Source organism: Lepidochelys olivacea (assembly GCF_965140295.1).
Source record: "Lepidochelys olivacea isolate rLepOli2 genome assembly, chromosome: 10".
In the NCBI taxonomy this organism is placed as follows: Eukaryota; Metazoa; Chordata; order Testudines; family Cheloniidae; genus Lepidochelys; species Lepidochelys olivacea.
In genome coordinates this window covers 47,784,619-47,803,775 of record NC_140420.1, presented here as the reverse complement: position 1 = coordinate 47,803,775, position 19,157 = coordinate 47,784,619, and positions in this window count along the sequence as shown.

Here is a 19,157-nt window from a genome sequence, read left to right as displayed (position 1 = left end):
AGATTGCAGGCACTACTAATACATACACAGGCAGCTTAATCATTTGCGTACAGGAATGTAAGGCCCCAGATTTCACCATTGCTTCCTAGGAAAACTACATGTAATGTAACATTGCAGCACCAATCATAGAGATATAGGTTACTGGTTCTCATTTTCAAAGTGTTGCCTCACAGCCTCCTGATTCAAATTGTCCCCTGTTGGGTCCCTCTGATAGCCCTGGTATCTGGCTGCTCAAAATCAGCAGCCAAGCGGTCTGCCTCAACACTCCCACACTGAGCAAACCTTTCACCCTTAGCTTCACAAAGATTATGCAATGTACAGCACATGGCTATGACCATGGCAGTAGTATCCTCATTGAGGTCTAACCTGCCATGAAGGCATCGCCAGCATGCCTTTAATCTGCAAAAGGCACATTCCACTGTCATCCAGCACCTACTCAGCTTGTTGTTGAACCACTCCTTACTGCTGTCCAGGTTTCCCGTGTAAGGTTTCATGAGCCATGGCTGTAAGGGGTACACCGGATCTCCCAGGATCACTATGCGCATTTCAACATCCCCCACTGTAATCTTCTGGTCTGCAAAGAAAGTCCGCGTTTGTAGCTTTCTATACAGGCCAGGGTTCCTGAAGATGCGTGTGTCATGCACTTTCCCAGACCATCCCGCGTTGATGTCAGTGAAATGCCCACGGTGATCCACAAGCACCTGCAACACCATGGAGAAGTACCCCTTCCTATCGATGAACACCATTGCAAGGTGGTCTGGTGCCAAAATTGGAATATATGTGCCATCTATCGCCCCTCCAGTTAGGGAAACCCATTTCTGCAAAGCCATCCACTATTTCACACACATTACCCAGAGTCACAGTCCTTCGTAGCAGAATGCGATTTATTGCCCTGCACACTTACATTAATGCAGCCCCAATGATCGACTTCCCGACTCCAAATTGATTCACAGCCGACTGGTAGGAGTCTGAAGTCACCAGCTTCCACACAACGATTGCCATGTGCTTCTCTACTGATAGGACAGCTCTCCTTCTTGTGTCCTTGTGCCATAGAGCTAGGGCAAGCTCCGCACACAGTTCCAGGAAGATGGCTTTCCGCCTCTGAAAGTTCTGTAGCCAATGTTCGTCATCCCAGACCTGCATGACGATACGATCCCACCATTCAGTGCTTGTTTCCCAAGCCCAGAAACAATGGTCCACCATCTGCAGCTGTTCTGTGAATGCTGAAAGCAATCTAAAGTTGCTCCTATCCATATCACACAGCATGTCAGTCAACTGGGAATCTTCTTATGCTCAAATAAATTTGTTAGTCTCTAAGGTGCCACAAGTCCTCCTTTTCTTTCTTCAGTTAGGAACTTCGTGATTAACTGCACGACCATCCGCAATGTCTTAATGACAGTTATCAAAGCATAGGAGAGCAGTGTGGGATCCATCCCTTCTCACAAAGATGCCGGGCTGCACAGCAAACAAGGGTTGTTGAAAACTGCCGTGAAAGAAAGCTGAAAGCCCAAGGAGTGCTGGGACAGAAAACAATGCATCATGGGACATTGAGCCCGGTCCCAAGATGCGCCGTGATCTGCTCCACCTTCCCACAAGACCTACTGACAGAAGGTGTCGAGGTGGACTGTGGAATAGGTACCTACAGTGCATTGCTCACACTGTCGATGATAGTGCCTCAACTGTGGATGCGCTCTGCTGACAGAGGGAGCAAGTATGAACATTCAATACCGATTTTTATTATATCGCTTTTTGAATGTCGACATAATTTTTGTCGACAAATCCCCTACAAAATGGGGAATAACTGGCTAGGCAGTAGTAATGTAGGAAGCAGTTGGTGCTGGCCACAACAGAAAACTGAACTAGATGGACCATAGGTCTGATCCAGTCTGACAATTCCTATGTTCCTATGCAACAAGCTGTTGGTTTCAACTAGGGTGACCAGATAGCAAGTGTGAACAATCGGGACGGGGGTGAGGGGCAGTGATGAGCTGCCAAAATCTTAACAATGGGTTCCCTCCTCACCCCACGAGGGGTCGTTGTCCACCCCCGCCCCCCGGGACTCCTGCCCCATCCAACCCCCCCACGTTCCTTGATGCCCCCCCCAGGACCCCTGCCCCATCCACCCTCCTCCCCTGACTGCCCCCAGAACCGGGCAGGAGGGTCTCGTGGGCCACCGTAGTGCGTGCTCACCCCACCCCTAAGAGCCAGAGGCACTTGCCGGGGGCCGAGGTGGGAGTCCCGGTGGTGCTTAGTTGGGGCAGCTCCCAGGAAACATCCAGCATTCCTCTGGCTCCTAGGGGTGGGGGAGGGTAGCTAGGGGGGGAGCAGGGGGAGCGACCACTCCCCCATTGATCACATCAAAAGTGGCGCCTTAGGCCGCGACTCCCTGGGTGCTCCGGGGCTGGAGCACCCACGGGGAAAATTGGTGGGTGCAGAGCACCCACCAGCAGCTCCCCACCCCGCGCCCGGCCCCAGCTCACCTCCGCTCCACCTCCACCTCCTTCCCTGAACGTGCCGCCCCACTCTGCTTCTCTGCACACACACCCCGGCTTCCCACGAATCAGCTGTTCGGCGGGAAGCCGGGGAGGGCTGAGAAGCAGGCCGCAGCTTCCCGCTCAGGCCGAGGGTGGCGGAGGTGAGCTGGGGCGGGGAGCGGTTCCCCTGCGCATACCCCCCCCCTGCCCCTGGGTTACCTGCTGCGGCACCGGCGGCCCTCCTCGCGCTCCCCCCACCCCCACGCCCAAGCTCACCTCCGCATCCCTGGGCCTGAGCGGGAAGCCGCCGCTTGCTTCTCAGCCTGCCCCGGCTTCCCACGCGAACAGCTGATTCGTGGGAAGCCGGGGCGGGGGGGGGGCGGAGAAGCAGAGTGGGGCGGCGCGTTCAGGGGAGGAGGTGGAGGCGGAGCAGAGGTGAGCTGGGGCCGGGGGTGGAGTGGCGAGCTGCCGCTGGGTGCTCTGCACCCATCAAATTTTCGCCTTGGGTGCTCCAGGGCTGGAGCACCCGTGGAGTTGGCACCTAAGGCGCCACTTTTGGCCAGTTACATTTAGAAGCCCTTTTAGAACCGGATGTCCCTCGTGGAACAACTGGTTCTAAAAGGGCTTCTAAATTTAACAACCGGTTCTAGTGAACAGGTGCGAACCGGCTCCAGCTCACCACTGGTGAGGGGTAATAGGTGCCTGTATAAGACATAGCCCAGAAATATCATGACCGTCCCTATAAAATTGGGACATCTGATCACCCTAGTTTCAACCCAGTTCTAGTGGACATTATAGTTGGCACCACCAGGCTCTCCTAATGGCAGGCTCTGTAGAGAGGCCAAGGATTTAAAGGACATGGGGAATGAACTCCCTTCTCAACCCCCAGAGTTGGGTCCTTCTTCCTCAGGATTGAGCCATTGAGCCAGGAGGCATGAAAGCTTCCACTGATGCTCATGTGCTGTACCTGGGACAGAGGGAGGGCTCCAGTCTCCAGGGTTGTCAATGTGGTGCCTTTCCCAAGCTGCTAAAGCAATCTAAAAAATGATTATAGAGACTCCAGGGAGCAAACAACTGTTTTAACTCATGAGCTGGAACAGAAGTCAGAAGTTATTCAGGCAGCTAGCAAGAAGGCCCATTCCTTTGGGGAGTGGGGTGGGGGAGGGGGTTGTCATTGGCGTAGACAAACAGAGGAGTGTCTTATCCAATGTAGACGCTAATGATAAGGACTTTAACAGAAACCTCTTTGTCTTCCGTGTGAAACTTTAGCTTATGGCCTTGTTGTATCAAGGATCATTCAGCTCTCTCTACTCCTTGTTCTCGTAGCTCCCTTTACTCCTTACTGGAGCCTAGGGCCAAACTGCCTTGAGCCAACAGAGGTAAAAAACACATTGACCCTTATTTTGCTGGTTTTAAACAAATGCTTCTATAGCTGCCATGGACCAGGGCCATGGCTGGCTGAGTTGGTTGCTGTGAGAAGGGTTAATAGATGATGAAACAGGAGGAACAAGTTGTTTTCCCTTCTGATGAAGCGAACTGAGGGGGGAATTCTTTTGGGAGAACAATGGCATGTTCACAAGGCTGGGTGGCTCGCCAACTCTCCAGGCCTAATTGTCACCATGTCCCTGCCAGGCAGCGCGTGTATGTGTAATTAGAGGGCTGACACATGACCAGGCTGCAAATAATTCCCTGAAACAGCTGGGAACAATCATTAGCTTCTGAGCCCACGTGAGCCATTCCAAGGCATGTAGTGGCTTCATGGCACACGGAGAGTGAGGCAAACTTGAGAGTGGTATCCACGGTCCAAAACCCACATCTGGTTTCTGGCCCAAGCAGTGGTGTTATTTTCAAGCACGCAGGAGCAGATCATTAAACTGGCACTTAGAAAAAGATTAGGCCAAATAAGCCCCAACGCCATCACAAACACACTACCCTAAACTGTAAATTAAGACTGGGTGTCTGTCTAGCTCAATTAGAAGTCATAGGCTTGATGCAGGAATTACTGGGTGAGGTTTCCTGACCTGTGTTATGTAGGAGGTCAGACAAATGATCATAATGGTCCCTTCTAAAGTGGACAATAGTTGGCAGGTTCAGTGGAGAAGCCAAAGAAAAACCAAATCCTCCCCTCCCACCCAAGAGATGGTTCCTTCCAGATCAAGGCTAGAAACTGATGGGTTGTAGGGGGAAGCCTGTATTGCTTCCACCCGAGCTATATTCTCTCTCTGTGCCTGTCAGTCCAGCACCCCTCGGCAGCACTAAGAGCTTGAGCCGATGCCCATTGATGTCAGTGGAAAGGCTCCCAGTGATTTCAACAGAAAGGCTCCCAGTGATTTCAACAGACATTGGATCCGACACTACATTCACTCAAAAGATGGTCAGTTACTCTATATGCCAGAACCTAAACCAGGGGACAAACTCATCTCTGGTGTAACTACACTGACTTCAGTGCAGTTACACAAGGGATGAATCTGTCCCCATGCCCTGGGTCCTAGAAGAAGCTAAAGGATATCCCCCCCGAGTAGTTCCACTTTATTGGGTGTTCCTTGTCCCATTCGTTATAATTACTCATTTTCCTAGTTGGTCTGACAGAGCCTGACTTTGTCATCAACTTCACAGGATGTTGCATGAGCTCTCTGCTGGCTCAGGACCCAGTTCAGCAAAGCGTGCACTTAATCCAATCCATATTCAGCAAAGCACTTTAGCACATGCTTAAACAAAGCATATACTTAAGTCCCATAGAAGCGAATGGGTTTACGTCATGTTGTTAGTACCTGTTAGGAAGTATAAACCCTTTTGGTCATTTTCTTTCTGTATATTTGACTCATTTATGTATTAACTATATTCTTTAGAATCTTTATGACATTAACAAAAAGAATGTTTAAATTCTAAGGCCCAGAAGACTAGCCTTTAACCGACAAGTAACCCTATTCAGGAATTCTATGTGTTAGGCTGTATCTAATAATCTTTGGTGCCTCCATGTCTATAAAATTCCAGATGTTCATGGAAACCATCCCCTTTATATATATAATGTTTCCTATTGGGGAATCAACAGGGAAGAATGAGTATGGAGGAAAGAGGACACACTGAAAGATATTAAATGTCATCAGAGCATATGGTTCTGGGAGAATACTTTTGGCAAAGAGGGTCTCTGTCTAAAAACCCTATATAATGACAGAAGTTTTGGAACTTAGTTGGGGAACGAAACTGCGCATCCCACCAGTTACAGTGAAGAAGAGAAACAGAGCCAGCTCTTTACCTTACATCCAGGGTGGTAATGTATCTATTCTTTCTGTATTCTGTACAGTGCTGTACTAATCTCTGATTGATAATCCTTGATTAAATAATTCCAGTTGAGCCTGTTATTCAACAATCTTGAATCATCATTCACTTCAGACACATAGCGAGGTGCTTAAGTGCTTAGCTGAATAGAAACGGACCACTCAGGCCTTTGTTGCGAGGGGAAGGTGGCCAGGCTGGGATGAGTTTCATTTCAAAGAGAAGATTAAGGGGTGACTTGATTACCGTCAAAAAGTACCTACAAGGGAATGAATATTTAATAATGGTTCTGCAATCTAGCAGAGAAAGGTAGAACACGATCCAATGGCTGGAAGTTAGAGCTAGATAAATTCAGATTGGAAATAAGGCATACATTTTTAATAGTGAAAGTAATTAACAATTGGAACAACTTATTCAGCTTCATGGTGGATCTCCATCACTGACAATTTTTAAATCAAGAGTGGATGTTTTACAAAAAGCTTTGCTCTAGGAAATATTTTGGGCTAAATTATCTGCTGTTGTAAATGCGTGAAACTCCATTGAAGTCAATGGAGTGGCACCCGTTTACACTCATGGAGAATGTGCCTGCTTACCTCTCGTTATGTATCCTTTCCAAACTTATTCTGTGAGCATAGAATGATTTTTCTGGAGAATTTACAAGTAAATCCATTAATTAGTTTAACTGATAGTTTTTAATTGGGCCCTTTAAGAAATTTTCTTTATGCATCTAAGAACTCATTAGAAACTTTCTCAGATGTGAACTGGGAGTTCTGAATCTTTAATGGACTGGCTGTAGTGTTTAATCTTTAACAAAGATAGCACTTATTTAGCTGAAATGCCTAGCTCAAAAGCTAACACAAAAACAAGCAAGAGTTTTCAACAAACTAGCTAAAAATCCTTTTCTCTTTTAGTTAGTCAGATTTTCCTGGCTTGGGATCTCTGGTGTCAGAATCTTATCAACTCTCCAGTTGCCCATAGAGTTTTTCAGGAAAAATGGGAGACAAGATCTGAATTTCTGATTTAAAAAAAGAACAGGAGTTCTTGTGGCACCTCAGGGACTAACCGATTTATTTGAGCATAAGCTTTCATGGGCTAAAACCCACTTCATCAGGTGCATAGAATGGAACATATAGTAAGACGATATATACACATACAGAGAAGATGAAAAGGTGGAAGTTGCCATACCAACTCTAAGAAGATAATTAATTAAGATGAGCTATTATCAGAAGAAGCTAAAAAGTGATAAAGAAACCCTTTTGGCCTCCTTTAGAAATTAAAAAAGCAATAATAAATAAAATAATAATAATAAATAATTAATAGGGCTGTCAAGCAATTAAAAAAATTAATCACAATTAATTGTGCTGTTAAACAATAATAGAATACCATTTATTTAAATATTTTTGGATGTCTTCTACATTTTCAAATATATTGATTTCAATTACAACTCAGAATACTAAGTGTACAGTGCTCACTTTATATTTATTTTTATTACAAATATTTGCACTGTAAAAGAACAAAATAAATAGTATTTTTCAATTCACCTAATACAAATACTGTAGTGCAATCTCTTTATCATGAAAGTTGAACTTACAAATGTAGAATTATGTACAAAAATTACTGCATTCAAAACCAGAACAATGTAAAACTGTAGAGCCTACAAGTCCACTCAGTCCTACTTCTTGTTCAGCCAATCGCTCAGACAAACAAGTTTTTTTACCTTTGCAGGAGATAATGCTGCCCACTTCTTGTTTACAATGTCACCTGAAAGTGAGAACAGGTGTTTGCACGGCACTGTTGTAGCCGACGTCACAAGATATTTATGTGCCAGATGCACTAAAGATTATATGTCCCTTCATGCTTCAATCACCATTCCAGAGGACATGCATCCATGCTGATGACAGGTTCTGCTCGATAATGATCCAAAGCAATGCAGACTGACGCATGTTCATTTTCATTATCTGAGTCAGATGCCACCAGCAGAAGGTTGATTTTCTTTTTTGGTGGTTCAGGTTCTGTAGTTTCCTCATCAGAGTGTTGCTCTTTTAAGACTTCTGAAAGCATGCTCCACACCTTGTCCCTCTCAGATTTTGGAAGGCACTTCAGATTCTTAAACCTTGGGTTGAGTACTGTAGCTATCTTTATAAATCTGATATTGGAACCTTCTTTGTGTTTTGTGAAATCTATCGTGAAAATGTTCTTAAATCAAACAACATATGCTGGGTCATCATCCGAGACTACCATAATACAAAATATATGGCAGAATGTGAGTAAAACCATGGGGCAGGAGACATACAATTCTCCTCCGAGGAGTTCAGTCACAAATTTAATTAATGCATTCTTTTAACGAGCACCATCCTTATGGAAGCATGTCCTCTGGAATAGTGGCCAAAACATAAAGAGGCATATGAATGTTTAGCGTATCTGGCACACAAATACTTTGCAATGCCGGATACAAAAGTGCCATGAGAATGCCTGTTCTCATTGTCAGGTGGCATTGTAAATAAGAAGCGGGCAGCATTATCTCCCATAAATGTAAACAAACTTGCTTGTCTTAGCGATTAGCTGAACAAGAAGTAGAACTGAGTGGACTTGTTTTACATTGTTTTGTTATGAAGTGCAGTTATATAACAAAAAAAAAATCTACATTTGTAAGTTTCACTTTCGATAAAGAGATTGCCCTACAGTACTTGTATGAGGTGAATTGAAAAATACTATTTCTTTTGTCTGTGATTTTTACAGAGCAAATATTTGTAATCAAAAGTAATATAAAGTGAGCACTGTGCACTTTGTATTCTGTGTTGTAATTGAAACCAATATATTTGAAAATGTAGAAAAACATTCAAAAATATTTAATACATTTTAATTGGTATTCTATTGTTGAACAGTGTGATTAAAACTGTAATTAATTGCGATTAATTTTTTTTAGTTAATCATGTGAGTTAACTGCAATTAATTGACAGCCCTAATAAATAAATAAAAAGGGACCATACTTAAAAATTCCTGTGCTTTACAGATCACCGTTAAGAAGCAATTGCATGGCATATACACAGACGCCCTCACACACAGGATGAGATTTGCAGAAATAGACATTGGCCCTCATTCTCAGTTACATTTAGGCCACTTTGACAGTGTAAAGATGGCTTAAATGTACATAAATAGCCACCTGAAAATATCCCTAATGCAGGGGGCCTCCCCGCTGGGTGTACAGCTGGCGTAAGGGCTCTACATGAGCTCTACTCCTAACCCAGTCCCAAGCATAGACTGCATCAGGAGCCTGGCCAACGTACACTGCACTATGGGTATTCTCTGCTTCCCAAGGCATCAGGGGGTCCTGGGAAACAAAGTGTAAATTAGAGCTACTTCTGGCTGCTCTAACTTACACCTGAGGCAAGGTAGGGCCTTACACAGCCCCAGAATAACACTACCTATACCTCAACCTGTCTTTGCCACAAGGGCAGGGACGGAGTAACTGAGAATTGAGCCCATCTGAGCACAGGGGAAGGCCAAGCTTTAATAAGGCAGCACCACCAAGCAGATCATTCCCCTTTTAAAGTGCAATTACAAGTCCACTCTAAAAGGAACAGAAGAAAGGTAATTTATGCAAAGCAAATTAGCAGCCAAAAAAAAAAAATGCAGTGAGCGCAGAAACAAGCGAACAACCAACATCAACAGTTTGGCTTGGCACAAATTTTCTCAGAGCGCCAAAAAACAAAGGACCTCAAACTTTCCTCTTCAGAACAGCATTCTCTGTTTGTAAAATGTTTGGTGAGTGCTGTGGTCTGACTCACAAGCAGAGCCTGGCACCTTCCCTTTATACAGTGCCAAGTGAAGAAAACCCACCATGCCCACTCCACACTCAGGTGAAATAAGGAGTTAACCCTGTCCTGCATTAGGAGCAAAACCTAGCCCCTTGGTGAGAAAGGATGTTGCCAGAGAGGCTGCGTGGGGAAGGGAAGGAGGGTTTTCCCACACATCATCAGGGACAGGTGAAGGGTCCAACTGGGAAAGTTTCTAGAATCTGTCAGCAAAAAGGACCAGTGGGAAAGTGAAATAACCAACAACAGGCGTGCGCTTTGGAATGTTTGATGGTTCCAATGAGGCATTGCTTATTATTTAATAGCCTTGCAAGAATATGCGTGGGTAGAACTAGAAACAAGCCTCAGCCGCATGGAATATCCCAACTCTCCTGCTCGGGCAGCTCAATTCAGCGTCTTTAAAAAACAAGTGCTATTTTCCGCCCCTCCAAGCACCCCCTCCCCCACACCAAATTTGCCTAGAGATTGTCATGCCTGGAACAGCACTGAGGGTCACCTCTGAGTACCTTAACAAAAAACCCGAAAGATAAACCACCAGAGCATGCCCAGATACATCCCAGAGTGGGAAGGAAATGTTCAGTGCACAACATCACACTCCATACAACAGACTCAGACCACCACCTACAACTGCATTTGAAATAATGCTGGCCCTGGAAGATGCTATTGAACGTATACTGACGGGGAGAATTCCAAAGCCCAGGGGCTTGGCAGAGAAGAGCCTTCCCTTCCTACCCCAGCCAGCCCTCTCAAGGTTTTTGACTGGCCAGATTAGTGGTGCCAATCTGGTGGTAGAATTCCCTCCCCCATTTCCAGAAGTGGGCCATACCCCTCCATGCCTTTTGCAGGCTCCACATTTAGAGGGAGTAAGATACACTGACATCAATGACCCAGCCCAGGGCAGGAAAGAATTTGTAGCTAAGGCTGCACGAAAGGGTCAGAACCAAGAAAAGCTGCCCAGACAGTGAAGTGAAAGAAACACAAATAGCCCTCCCACGGTTTCACATCACTGCTTTTAGTAATCACAGCTGTTTTCACTTCTCCCTAGAGCCTACTATTGTTCCTCTGAGGGTCAGTTTTGGTTCCTCTTACCTTCCATTCTTCCCTATTTCAAGGCTGGCCTAGTCTTCAAACCACCTCAGCTTTTACTTCCAGCTTCTAACCACAGAAATCCCACCAGTTCCCATGTGCTGCACTGATCAATCTCTAAGCCCCTGCAAAATCTGCAGAGGGATAGGAAGTCCCACAGAAAGCACCCCCAGCTGCCAGGTTTTGGCACTGGCCCAAGGAATGAATCATCTTGCCCACAACAACTGGAGATATAGACAAAGATGGGAAGAACCAAGATTCACCTATGCCCCAACTCTCTCACCCTGAGATGTATGTAATACACCAACTTGAGTCTTATAGGTGAGCATGAGCCCGGCTCGGTACTCCACAGGAAGGTGAACCCCCCCTCCCCCTTCCCCCCCGCAGCTTGCTGTCACTGTGATCTAGGAAGAGGCCTTCCTGACCCTAAAGAAAACACAGAGAAATAAAGTGGAAGAGGAGGATGGGAAATCATAACCAAAAATGGTCAGGGGATATCCCCTTAGCTACCTTGACATTCTAGGGCAGAAGCTTCCTGGCCTGGAGCAGGACAAAGTGAGGGCACAGGAAAGAAAAGGTTCCTTTAGGATTTCTAGGCCCACAATAACAAATCCAGGCCAGATTCATTCCTGGTGTAAACTCCACTGATGAGCCCTGAGTTTAGTCCTACAAATAATTCTCTGAACTTCAGATACAGAACCCGGGCACCTACATACTCAGTGAATGCAGCTGGCACTGCAGGTCTGGGAAGTCATTTGACAAACTGACATCTTTTATTACATTACTTATCTTTTACCAATATCAATATTGTCTCAAACCAGACATAAATGATGCCAGGCTGTGACTTGCCCGTGCAAGTCCACAAAAGCTCCATATAAGTGAAAGGCATCTTGCGACTTCACCTTCTTTCTTAGCATCACTTCTTTGGCTCCTGACCCAGTTTTTCCACATGTTGGATGAATCAGAGAGATTTTTAAGTCACTCAGCCCACTGCTGAGATGATAATGTTTTGATGGGCTCCAAACGGATGAGCATGTGTTTCCCACATAGATTCATAAGCTCTTCACAGGGAGAGGAGGAAGTGACTGGAATAGGTAAAAACGCAGATACATGCGAAACCACTTCAAGGAATTTAACCAGCAAGGTCAGCATCCCTCCTGGTGTGACATGCAGTTTTCCCTTGGCTAGTGTCAGCTCTTCTGGCTATCAACTGCCCAAACAGTGTTGGAAAGTCTGATCATGTGATTCAGCTCTGAACAAAGCTGTGCCCAACAAAATCAGTGGAACAAGGCAACTACTTTGTTCTGCTTTCGTTTATTTTAGTACCAATAAATACAAATGATTAAGAAGAATAAATATTGACTTCCACTGAAGTAAGCTTCAGGGTTCATTGACCACAGGGGAAAAGACTGGACCTTGTGCTGAGGGTCAGTGACTACCTAGAGCAGTGGTCTCCAAACTGGGATGCACGCACCCTTGAGATGATCCCAGGGGGTGCGCGGCAGCAGGAGCACCGCCAGATGGCACCTCGCCATTCTTTTTCTTTGGCAGCAGCTCTGCACGTCCACGGCTGGTGTTCCCCTCTGGCGGCGTGTCTGCGGCAGGTCTTCCGGTCTTCACCCTGGGGGTGTGCGAACCCAAAAGTTTGGAGACCACTGACCTAGAGGGACTATAAATCTTGATACTCATCAAAATATAAAGTCAATGGACCAGATCCTGGAGTTTGACCCTTCTGTACACAGTGCTGTTCAGGAGAGAGTAGTTAACAGAGGATTTAAACCACCCCAATCCTTAAATTGTCAGTCTGGTCCAAAGGCACATCTTAGAGTACTCTTGGGGCTGCTCTAAATTGTGTTGGCTGCCCAAAGTCAATAGGGACAGCTCCAGCAGCCAGGGTTCAGCTGGATGCAATGGCACCCAGCCATGCCACCTATGTCAGGGGGCAGAGAGGGGTGAGGAGTCAGAGCCACCATACCAGCAATAAGCCATCTAGGGACTTCCCTACACTGATGGAATACTCAGGCAGCCAGACCAGATGGCTTCCTGGTACCTTGAGCTTGTGGACTGGTGCAAAGTGGCTGCAGTGGAGGACAGGAACTGACCTAATACATTTTGCTACATACGTCCCAGTAGCAATATTTTCAACAGAAACCTCTAAATCTGGGCCCACGATTTTGTGTACATACAAAAAGCCCATGTTTGCATTGGCAAATTATGTTTTCCTATGCAAATCTGGCAGACTGACACCTACCTACTACTGTGTGGGCGAAAATACAAGGTGCTGGCTCGCACAGCTTTGACCCCTCCAATTCAGAAAGCCATTTGAGGCCTCCAGGAAAACATGGCTCTGAACGTCCTTTATCAGAAATCTCTGGATGATAAAGCTCTTGAGCATCAAAATAAAAAAAAAATTTCACTGTCATTTTAAAGAGTAGAGAAGGCTGAGGTTCAGAAAAAAGCTTTGATGAGGCCATTAGAGAGCAGGAATTTGCATATGACGTCCAATTGTCTTATCAATGGTGAATAATAATTTTCATTCAGCTGTCAAACAATCGCAATTCATTCACTGATGAGAAGCAGTGTGGCTGTGCGCTGGACTGGGACTCAGGAGACCTGGGTTCTTTCTTACCTCTGCCACTGGCCATTAGGCATCTCCGTTCATCTTTCTGTGCCTCAGTTACCCCATCTGGAAATCAGGGTAAAATGCTCTGAGATCTACAGATGAGACATGCTAGGTATTATTATTTAAATTTTGCAACCTTATAGGTCAACAAAGCTCCAGCCCTCAGCACCGTCAACCCCTGTAGAAATAAACAATTGCAATGACCTGACTTGACACAAGACTGTCATCAGCCAGGCATAAGACACAATTTTCTTCCTAGTGTAACCATGGTACAGCAATTACTTCATGTTTATTCAGCACCTTTCACACAAAAGAATTGGACTCCAACGTGTTTCTACACTCATATACCAGAGGCTCTCTTTGCTCATTACTGAAATAGAAACCTCCTTTGGGGTGGGATGCAGCTTGTGAGTTACCAGCTCCAGGGACACTGCATAACATTTGTGATGATCCAGTTAAATCGACAGGGAATATTTAGGACAACTTTGGAGGCAGCATTTTGTCAGAAAACCAAAGAAAAGTTGTCAGAAAACTCTCTTATTGAAAGTGTCATGGGATTGTTAGTGCCATCAGAGGCAGCATTGACTAGCAGTTACACGGAACGAGGAATTCCTGGGTTCTATTCCTGATACGGCCACCTCTGGGTAGCTTTGAGCAAGATTTTCAGGGATGCTGAGCATACACAATGCCAAACAAGTCATGGGAACACAGGAATTGCCAGAATGGATCAGACCTATGGCTCATGAAAGTCCTGTATTGTGTATCACAATGCTGGCCCGCATTAGAAGCTTCAGAGGAAGGTACACAAATCCCACAACAGGCAAATGTGGGAGAATCTTCCCTGCAAAAGGGTCTACCCCAATCTCTAACTCCTTTCCAACACTCTTATTTTATCCTTAATTATTACAACTCTGGATATTCGTGTTGTCCATACAAATGTCTAATCCATCTTTGAAGTTTACCAAGTTGTTGGCCTAAACAACATCCTGTGGCAATGAGTTCCACAGTCTAACAATGTGTTATGTGAAAAGGAATTCCCTTTGATCAGTTTTTAACTTGTTCTCTTTCAATTTCATTGAAGGCAGTGGCTGCTGCAGGTGCTTAGCAGTTGTAAATCAGGCCTTTCTGTCTCAGTTTCCCACCTGTACAATGGGAGCACTAATACTCCCCTATTCCGTTACATAGGTGGGGTGCTATAGGAATTAATGAATTTGTGTTAGTATAAGCTCTAATTACTCCTTTTAATTAAAGACTCTCTGTATGGACATGAGAGGATATTATTTGCCATCAATGCCACCTAAAGCATGATGCACTTTCCTATTGCTTTCTCCCAGTAATTTTCCTCTTCTAGATGATGTTCACCTGGGGAACCAGAGCCAAGAACTGCTCAATTCTGTACAGATGTTTAGTGAGCCAGTAAAACTGAAGAGCAATCTCCAGGCAGGGGTAAAGTTCTCCACCAGTATAGTGAGCATGCTAATATTTTGGATCAAGTTTTCAGAGGAGCTTCAACCTGGTTTCCATTTGTGCTACTTTGCACATGCTACCATATGTATTTTTAAATACCATCACCTGTGCACACAGGTGACAGTGCTCAAAAATGAGTGTCGAAGTGTTCACACACACACACACACACAAAATGGAGGCCACATTTGAATATTTCTGGGTAAAAGCCATAGTTACGTGTCATGTGTGGGTGGGCTGGGAATTTCCTTAGTTCAGCTTCCCTTAGTTAAGTATCCACTGCAAACCCCACTGGGATATCTTAGACAAAAACCTCGCCTAAACAAACAATAAAACATTGGTCTAAAACCTATTCCACCAGTGGACCTCAACCCTGGTCTGAAAGGGCCACCTCTAGGAGTGAAAGGGGAACCTCTAGGAGGATGGAGCTCAGAGTGTGTGGCTCAATTCATCTTTATTATTATTATCACTATTGATTTGTATTGTGGTAGAGCTGAGAAGCCACAGTCATGGATGAGAACCCCATTGTGCTAAGGGCTGTACAAACACCGAATAAAAAGATGATCCATGCCCCCTAAAGCTTACAATCTAAGTAGATATTTGGCTTCTCTGCTGAGCTTTCCAGTGAAGGGACCAATTTTTTTTTTTTTTTTAATGAAGCAGAGGAAACAGGCTGAGATCCACCAAGTTCATTTCACACAGACCACTCAACAAAATCCAGATGGTTGCAATTTACAAGACACTACTGACCTGGACCAAATTCAAAGAGACTAAAGGCAAAAGGCTCCATATTACCTAAGCCACCCAATTCCTAGTACGTAGAGTTTTTTAGCTTTTAGATATATTTAATTCATAGCTGTAGCAGGGAAAGAAAAATAAAATAGTGCAAAGCCCACAAATTGCTCCTCAGCACATCCGGGCAAACAAGCCATTGTGATGTTGAAGGCCTGTGCAATATGCAAAGCCCAAAAGCCCAGATGGTGACTCAGCAACTCTATCTGCTTGGTCTACCCTTTGATCCCTGGAAAACACACGCCAAACCCACTCACATTTTATAAAGCCTTAGAATAAACAGTAACAAATTTGCAAGGCCAGTTTGCAAATGATTTGCATGTGGTATTGACATTTGCAAACACAGTCTTCACCTGCCTCTGAGCTTTGGACCATGTCTTTCCACAGAGCCTATAAAATCCCACACCTTCATAGCTCCACAAAAGATCAATCTCTTAGCAGCAACAGTCTGGAGAGGCTAAAATGCCGTGAGAAAGGAAACGGCAAAATTCCCTCCCCTTTTCTTTGAGTGGGGGAGATGTCTTCGGGTTTCTCACCCTCTTTGTCAGTCATTTCTGATCTGTGTTATTGAGCACCCAGCACCATAAACGTGCATGGTATTTTCTCTGTCCAGCAGGGGAAGAGCCCACCTTTGTCCAACCCAAGTTTTGGAAAATTCCTCAGCCCATGGGCAAGCATATGCATTCCCATCCAATGATCATGTCACCACCATGCTAATTATCAAACCTACACATTAGGCCCTGATGAATAACCTATTCAAATAATATTCAAATTCTGGGAGTTGCAGAAATCAGTTGCTATTCAGCCCTTCAAACAACCCAGAGGAATCCTGAAGCCCTTGGCCCCATCAAGCACTCCCCAGGTCTCTCCTTTGTCCCCAAAAGAAGAGGGGAGAAGTGGGTACCAGCTTCTTTCAATTCAGGAAGTGAGAACTTGTTCCTCCATCATGCAAAGAGAAAGGAGAAGCTCCTATCAGGCATCTGGTGTATGTATTCTATGTATCCAATGTCCTGCACAATCATAGAATCATAGAACTGGAAGGGACCTCGAGAGGTCATCTAGTCCAATCCCCTGCACTTAAAACAGGACTAAGTATTATCTAGACCATCCCTGACAGGTGTTTGTCCAGCCTGCTCTTAAAAATCCCCAGTGATGGAGATTCCACCATTGCCTAGGCAATTTATTCCAGTGCTTAACCACTCTGACAGTTAGGGAGTTTTTCCTAATGTCCAACCTAAACCGCCCTTGCTGCAATTTAAGCCCATTGCTTCTTGTCCTATCCTCAGAGGTAAAGAAGAACAATTTTTCTCCCTCCTCCTTGTAACAACCTTTTATGTACTTGAAAACTGTTTCATGTCCCCTCTCAGTCTTCTCTTCTTCAGACTAAACAACCCCATTTTTTTCAATCTTCCCTCATAGGTCATGTTTTCTAGACCTTTAATCATTTTTTTTTGTTCTTCTCTGGACTTTCTCCAATTTGTCCACATCTTTCCTGAAATGTGGCACCCAGAACTGGACACAATACTCCAGTTGAGGCCTAATCAGCTTGGAGTAGAGCGGAAGAATTACTTTTCATGTCTTGCTTACAATACTCCTGCTAAAACATCCCAGAATGATTGCTTTTTTTGCAACAGCGTTACACCGTTGACTCATATTTAGCTTGTGATCCACTATGACCCCAGATCCCTTTCCGCAGTACTCCTTCCTAGGCAGTAATTTCCCATTTTGTATGTGTGCAACTGATTGTTCCTTCCTAAGTGGAGTACTTTGCATTTGTCCTTATTGAATTTTACCCTATTTACTTCAGACCATTTCTCCAGTTTGTCCAGATAATTTTGAATTTTAATCTTATCTTCCAAAGCACTTGCAACCCCTCCCATCTTGGTATTGTTCGCAAACTTTATAAGTGTACTCTCTATGCCATTATCTAAATCATTGATGAAGATATTGAACAGAACTGGACCCAGAACAGATCCCTGCGGGACCCCACTCGTTATGCCCTTCCCACTGATAACTACTCTCTGGGAACGATTTTCCAACCAGTTATGCACCCACCTTATAGTAAGTCCATGTAGGTTGTATTTCCCTAGTTTGTTTATGAGAAGGTAATGTGAGACAATATCAAAAGCCTTACTAAAGTCAAGATATACCACATCTACCGCTTCCCCCCATCCACAAGGCTTGTTACCCTGTCAAAGAAAGCTTATTATCTTCTAGGTGTTTGCAAATTGATTGCTTAATTATTTGCTCCATTATCTTTCCGGGTACAGAAGTTAAGCTGACTGGTCTGTAATTCCCCAGGTTGTCCTTATTTCCCTTTTTATAGATTGGCACTATATTTGCCCTTTTCCAGTCTTCTGGAATGTCTCCAGTCTTCCATGACTTTTCAAAGATAATCGCTAATGGCTCAGATATCTCCTCAGTCAGCTCCTCGACTATTCTAGGATGCATGTCATCAGGACTTGGTGATTTGAAGACATCTAACTTGCTAAGTAATTTTTGACTTGTTCTTTCCCTATTTTAAACTCTGATCCTACCTCATTTTCACTAGCATTCACTATTTTAGATGTCCAATCGCCACCAACCTTCTTGGTGAAAACTGAAACAAAGTGGCTTCAGTACAGATTAAGGCCTCTAGGCATTACTGTAATACAAATGTAATCATTAACATCTAAGTAATGCTGCCAATTACTGCTCCTAAGACAGGACCTCTTGAATTGCCAGAGACTTAGGGAAGGTGCATTCCCACATAATGACAAGGACTTCTCACAGCAACCGCAGGTATCATTTACAACCCATGGCTCATAAAGGTCCCTTCTTCAAACACTGGTGTCCCGTTCAGAACCAGTGCCACCTCTCAGCTGACCAGCAGATGATGTCCAGGGCCTTGCTCATCAGCCTCCAAGTGAAGGAAAAAATCCCTAATGCAGAATACGGGCCTATTCTAAGAGTAATTTGATTTATATCTTCCAGGGATCTCAGCCTGTTGCGTGTCTGAAGTTAATGACGATTCGAGATTGTTCAATAACAGGCTCAATTGGAATTATTTAATCCAAGATTATCAGAAATTAGTACAGTACTGTACAGAATACAGAAACAGACACCCGGGATGTAAAGAGCTGGCTCTATGCCTCTTCTTCACTGTGTAGCCCATGGGGCTAGCCTGCAAGCTTGCTATATTATATACTCGATTTTCTTTATTGGTTTGATTGATTGTATTATTTTCTTGATTTATGTTTTGTACTGAATAATTCCAGTGTACATTACTTGGCTGTAATGCAAGGAATCTACAGGCCTGTATCCTGTATGATTAGCTAGAGCAAGTTAGCATAAGTGTTTGTACCTTTTGGCATAGATAAATGGCCTACTGGTTGCGCTTTTATTTTGGGGAACTGAATGGAGAACTGAACAGAGAACTGAATGTAGTTATCAAAATTGTGGAACATAAAGGTATACCACAGAACATGGAAGTAATGATCTAGGCCAAAGGTAACAGTTTCAAGGATGAGATAATCGATAGTAATATGTATGGATATGGTATGAATATGTCAGAATATGCTACCCTATATAGTAAGTGTACCCAAAGATTTATCGGAGTGAGGAAATAAGATTTGGGCATAGAAGGTT